This window comes from Pipistrellus kuhlii, unplaced genomic scaffold (genome assembly GCF_014108245.1).
Source record: "Pipistrellus kuhlii isolate mPipKuh1 unplaced genomic scaffold, mPipKuh1.p scaffold_m20_p_1, whole genome shotgun sequence".
Taxonomy (NCBI): Eukaryota; Metazoa; Chordata; class Mammalia; order Chiroptera; family Vespertilionidae; genus Pipistrellus; species Pipistrellus kuhlii.
In genome coordinates this window covers 10,909,186-10,915,484 of record NW_023425404.1, presented here as the reverse complement: position 1 = coordinate 10,915,484, position 6,299 = coordinate 10,909,186, and positions in this window count along the sequence as shown.

The window sequence follows — 6,299 nt, the reverse complement described above, 5'->3', positions numbered from 1 at the left end:
ATGTTGAATCAAGCTTCCAGTTCATTCTGTTCTGTGCAACTCTTCTACTACTTGCCATCCAGTAGGAGACATTTGTTAAACATTTGATGAATTTAACAAGGAAGGAAGCTAAGACTGAGAAACCAGATGCTTTTCTGATTCACTCATAAGGTCCATTGAGAAGCACCCGGATGCCCGTATTCCTTGCTGAGAATACTTTCAGCAGAGCACCTGGACTCTGCTTTGGGATATTCCCCTTCTCTGAATCTAGACCTGCAGTGGCATTATTAGAAAGTTTTCCTAAAAAATTAATTTAACAGCGAAAACTGGTTTGCATCTGGATAGAGCGTTGGCTTGCAAACTGAAAGGTCCTAGGTACGATCGTGGTCAAGGGCATGTACATTGGTTGGGGGCACATCCCCAGTAGTGTGTGTGCAAGAGGCAGCTGATGGATGATTCTCTCTCATTGATGTTTCCAACTCTCTATCCCTCTCTCTTCCTCTCTGTAAAAAATCATTTAGTTTTAGTAAAAATCCAAACTCAGACATCTGAGAGGTACATCTTTTGACTCACATGATGAGAGAGCATTAGGATGGATAAAAACTACATATGGTCAGATCTTTCTTTCTCTTCATCATGCTTTGTTCTTTCTCTTCGTCTTTATCTCTTTTAATTTCTCTTCTCAGCTTCATTAATCTTCCTTTTTCCTTCTTTCTATGGTTTCCTTATAGCAAGATCAGGTGTCAGGGTATAGTTTGATCAGCTCCAGCTTTATTCTTTCCAGCTAATGACCACAGAATTAAGGGGAGCATTTCTCCTTCTACATTAGTATATATAAATCCCAAGGAAGGGCTGTGATTGGCTTGGGTTGGGTGATGTGACCATCTTTTAAGGCAGTTGCTATGGCCAAGGGGATGGGGGCTTTCATATTGTTTTGCAACCATTGCCACCATCCACCTCTAGAAGTTCTTTTTTAAATCCTGCAAAAATGAAACTTGATACCCATTAAATACTAATTTCATTCTCCCTTCTCCACCATCTGCAACCACCGTTTTCCTTCCTATCTCTATGAACTTGACTATTCTGGATATTGCATATAAGAGGAATCATATAGTATTTGTCCTTTTTTGACTGGCTTATTTTACTTAGCATATCCAGATTATAGCATGTGTCAAAATTTCTTTCTGTAAGGCTGAATAATACTTCTTTATATGTATAGACCACGTTTTGTTTATTCATTCATCTGTTGATGCATACTTGAGTTGCTTCCATCTTTTGACCATTGTGAATAATGTTGCTGTGAACATAGTATACAAATATCTGTTCAAGTCTGCTTTCAGTTATTTTAGGTACACACCAAGAAGTAGAATTGCTGAATTGTACAGTAATTTTATGTTTAATTTTTTTGAGGTATCACCATACTATTTTCCATAGTGACTGCCCATTTACACACCTCCCAGCAGTGCACAAGGATTCCAATTCTGCTCATGGTCACCAACATTTGCTATTTTCTTTTTCTTTTTTGATAGTAGCCATCCTAATGCATGAGGTGGTCTTTTAAATTAAACCTTGGGGCCTGAGGTAATGTTAGTGCCATAGACAGAATTAGAGCACCCAGAATTGCGGTGAGTGGGACAGATAATACTGTTGTATCTTAAAAGTCAAATTCAATATGATGGCTGAACATTAAACTCAGAAAAGTCTTCTCAAAAGCCACGGAGATGTTAGAGCCAGCGGCAGAGTTTAGCAGCCATCCCTATACAGATTCCTGTCAAAGCTTCGAGTGGATAAAATCGCATAGGGAAAAAATGTAAGGAAGAACAGCAAATTGCAAAGGAGGAGCCATGGAGTAGTCCCAGGAGAGTCTCAGAGACCCACAGAGGGGAGATCAAGAGGGTAGGGATGGGGAGGGGTTGGAAACAGGGGAGGGGCAGGGTGGATGGGGTCAAAAGAGGGTGGGGATGATCGATGAACTCAGATGCTAAGACTTTTTAAATGTATTTTATTAATTTTTTACAGAGAGGAAGAGAGAGGATAGAGAGTAAGAAACATAGATGAGAGAGAAACATTGATCAGCTGCCTCCTGTTCCCCCCTTCTGGGGATGTGCCCGCAACGAAGGTACATGCCCTTGAACGGTATCAAACCTGGGACCTTTCAGTTCTCAGGCCCAAGCTCTATCCACTGAGCCAAACCAATTTCGGCGACAAATGATATTTTTTAATTGCCTGTGCATAAGGTTTTGTCAAGTTGAATCATTTTCATAGGAACACTATCCTGTAGAGTCCTCTGTAATTTTCAAAATGCTTAGTTAACCCTAAAACAACTCAGTAAAGTACACAAGTTATTATTCCCATATTACAAGAAGGAAGAAGCTCAGAGAGGTTGTAATTTTCCTAAGGTTACTGCTGGGTACCTCTCACTCCCCAAAGCTGACCAGAGTAAGCTGACCAGAGTAAGTTGGGGTAAGCTGAAGGCAGAGTAGTTTAGAGGTGCCCAAGGCAGAGCTGGCAGGAGGTGCTGCCCACTAGTGCCTGGGCAGCTTGTCATCCCTCGCACATGCGCTCTCATTCAGTACCTCCTGAAGCAGGGTCTGCTGGCCACGCTCTCCTTCCCATGAACTACTATGGAGTTTGATGGTCTAGACTCCACAGCAGTGGTTTCTCAACTGTGGGTCGTGACCCAACAAAGGGTCATCAAATCAATGAGTGGGTCACATCCAGGCTCATGAGAGCTGGTAGTGCATGTCTCTTCCCAACCCGGCCTTCAGTCCCTGCATGTTAGTCAGTTATGTGAAGTTGGCGGGGGTGGAAATGGGCCAGCAACACAAAATCAGCCGGCTTTTCATTGTCTTACCACAGAGAACCAGTTGTTGCACATTTACTAGCATACCTCTAGTCATAGCCATCACTTCTGGCCCCATGCAATAAAACAGAATGAACTAGAAGAAAAATGCCAGGATCCATCTATAATAAAAGAAAGAATTGTTTTATGAGACTTTTGATTAAGTCATAGATATTTATGTGTGTGTTCATACAAAATGTATTTTTTACTATTCACTGCAGTTAAAAAATAAGTGTGAAAGTAACTGGTCTAGGGTGGTGGTCGGCAAACTCATTTGTCAACAGAGCCAAATATCAACAGTACGACGATTGAAATTTCTTTTGAGAGCCAAATTTTTTAAACTTAAACTTCTTCTAACACCACTTCTTCAAATTGGTATTTTGTGGAAGAGCCACACTCAAGGGCCAAAGAGCCACCTGTGGCTCGAGAGCTGCTGTTTGCCGACCACTGGTCTAGAGGGTCCCTTCATTTTCTTCCTCCGATAATTAAAAGTCTGCTGTTCTTCTGATCTTTAGACAAAGAACTTCTCAAAAGCCAGGAAGAAGTTAGAGTTTCCTTACCGGGAGAAGCCTGCCACATGTTAAATGGTTTGCCCTTGGGATACTAACTAATAATTGTAGCTACAAAAAGAAACACTTTTTACTGCGTGGCGTTTGAAAGTCCTTCAAATAGATTTAGATTTTTCTATTCCATGATGTAATTTTATCATGCCCATCTTACCAAAATGAATTATATCCATTTTTCTTAGAATAATTAGGCTTATTTTGTGTAAGACTTTAGTTCTTTACAGTAGAATTCCTTAAAATAGTGTTTTATTGACACTCAGATTTTGCAAGTAAAAGGTAAATATCCCCCATTGCATGGTGTTAGCACGTAAGAGCTAAGCCAAGTGCCTATAATGTTCATTGAAAATGAAGAGGGAGGGTCCCTGGGAGGGGCTGCGAGCTCCATGGCACCTCCGTGGTAGGCCAGCTCCCTGCTCCCTGCTGCTGTCTTTCAGACTGACTGAGGGGCTGCCTGGGCTCTGAGCAAACCCCTCGCAGCTGTGCCCGGCGCCTCCCTGTCACCCAGGCAGGGTTTCATGAAATGGATCTGCTGCTCCTGTGCCTGTGCTGTTCATTCCTGTGAACTGGAGCTGTGCCCGCGAAGGTGAGGGGCCAGCAGGTTGGCCCTTACTCCCCAGCTGTCCCTCACTCCTAGTGTCACTCAGGATATAAATAAGTTTATTCATCCAGGCTCTTTCTCATCAAACCAAAGCGTTGCCAGAGAATGCTACCAGGGCCACTCTGATCCGTTGGAAAGACCTTAGGGGCAAATCGGAGAGGCACGGTTTCTAAAAGTCTTCACATGTTGGTCATTTTTCAAAAATTTTTAAATTAAGTTTCTTTTTTTAACTTTCTTTCTCTTCTTCACCTCAGATGTTGGAGGGAGGAAAAGCATGTATATGTTCCTATTGTCTGAGGTCTGGGCCTTCTCTACCGGCCTGGAAGTCATGATGAATTCTGTCTTTTCTCAATGGGAAAGGCCACGATGCAGATGTTGAAATGTTGCATCCGTTTCATTCAGACAGCTGGAGGGCGCAGGAGCCCTGGTCTAGAGCGTGGGTCGCTGCTTACCTCAGCAGGCCTTTTGCAGTTGGCAGATGCAGTTTGCATGGAGGTGGAGGTCTGCTGCCCCATAGGAAACACTGCCCATGGTCATCCCCACATCAGAGCATCTGATATTTACCCAGCAGCTCCCAAGTAAATATTTACACGGCGAAATGCTGGGAGCTCGCCCGGTCAGCGTGGCTCAGTGGCTGAGCCTTGACCTATGAACCAGGAGGTCACCGTTTGATTCCCAGCCAGGGCACATGCCCTGGTTGTGGGCTCGATCCCCAGTGTGGGGCGTGCAGGAGGCAGCAGATCAATAATTCTCTCTCATCACTGATGTTTCTCTCCCTCTTTCTTCCTCTCTAAAATCAACAAAAATATATATTTTTTTAAATGGTGGAAGCTCAGGTCAGGTGAAGATTTGTAAGATGTAGTCTCTGCATTTAAAAGAGCGTGCTAGGGCCGAAACTGGTTTGGCTCAGTGGTAGAGCGTGGTCTGCAGACTGAAAGGTCCCGGGTTCGATTCCAATCAAGGGCATGTACGTTGGTTGTGGGCACATCCCCGGTAGGGGGTATGCAAGAGGCAGCTGGTCGATGTTTCTCTCTCATCGACGTTTCTAGCTCTCTCTCTCCCTTCCTCTCTGTAAAAAATCAATAAAAATATATTTTTTAAAAAAAAGTGTGCTAGGGGGAAATTAGTGATTCGTGCAAGTGGGAGTGTCCCCTCGCCCCCAGAAACATAGGAAAACTCTCCATCTTTGCCCTCAGGGTCCTTATTCCTCAGAGTGAGCATGCAACAGAAATGTGCTGGTCCCTCGGCATTCTTTATGTCTGGGTGCCTCCTGTAATGCACTTCACCTTGGCAAATGTCAATCCCAGGGGTTAAAAATAGTTTCATTCACGGTGTCAAAGTAATGCCAGCCTGTTACTTTAACCCAGTGCTAATGGAAGAATGGCATCTGGCAGAGAAACCGGGTGTGTTGGACGCTCTGATAGCTGCCAAACCAATACAATGTAGTTCACGGGAGCTTTAAAAATTTTAGGAGTAATTCTCACGATATTTTATGTTCGTGTTACTCATTGACTTTAGAACTAATCTGATATGATGGACCTTCATTTAATGATAAGCACCAAGTAAGTGTATAAATAAACAGTATGATCCATAGACATTTAACCAAACAAAAAAGAATTTCCAGGACAGGACATCAAAACAGAAAAGAAGAAAGTGGGTTAATGTCAATGACTGGTTTTTAAAAATAGAGAGAGAGAGACAGAGAGAGAGAGAGAGAGAGAGAGAGAGAGAGAGAGAGAGAGAGAGAGAGAGAGAGAGAGAGAGAATGGTTATGATCATGGCCACAGAAGCAATGAGGGGGAAATTCCATCACATCATTGTCCTGGGTGTCTTTCCTGCCCTTAAATCCCAGCAGGGGTCACCAGGCAGGAGTGGTACTGGAGCCGCACTGGGCCAGAATTATGGCACCATGTGAGGGGTAAGAGGTAATCCCAAGATGGGAAGTCTAGTGGGAGACCCTTCGTGTATAGATGGGATCCCAAAAGGCTGTATTCTCTGTATTTATGTCAAGCAGAAATAATCCCTCACCTCCACCCCCTCAGGCACTGGAAGAAAATTACCTGCCTTGAACTTGGTTGCTGAGTGAGAGCATATAGGGGCCTCTTCCGTGATTCTTCATAAGTACAAGCTGGCATCCATGTGAGCTTGGGCATGAATTCATATTTCCTAGCTGCCCTGAAAACCTTCAGGTTGAGAATTTAGTTTAAGGTGGTCCCCTAAGCTAGTAGTGGCTCCTGGCACCTAATAGAATCAAATGCTTATTTTTTCTGGAGGATCCTCCTTCAATTCAAAACTCTAGTAATCCCTACAGGTA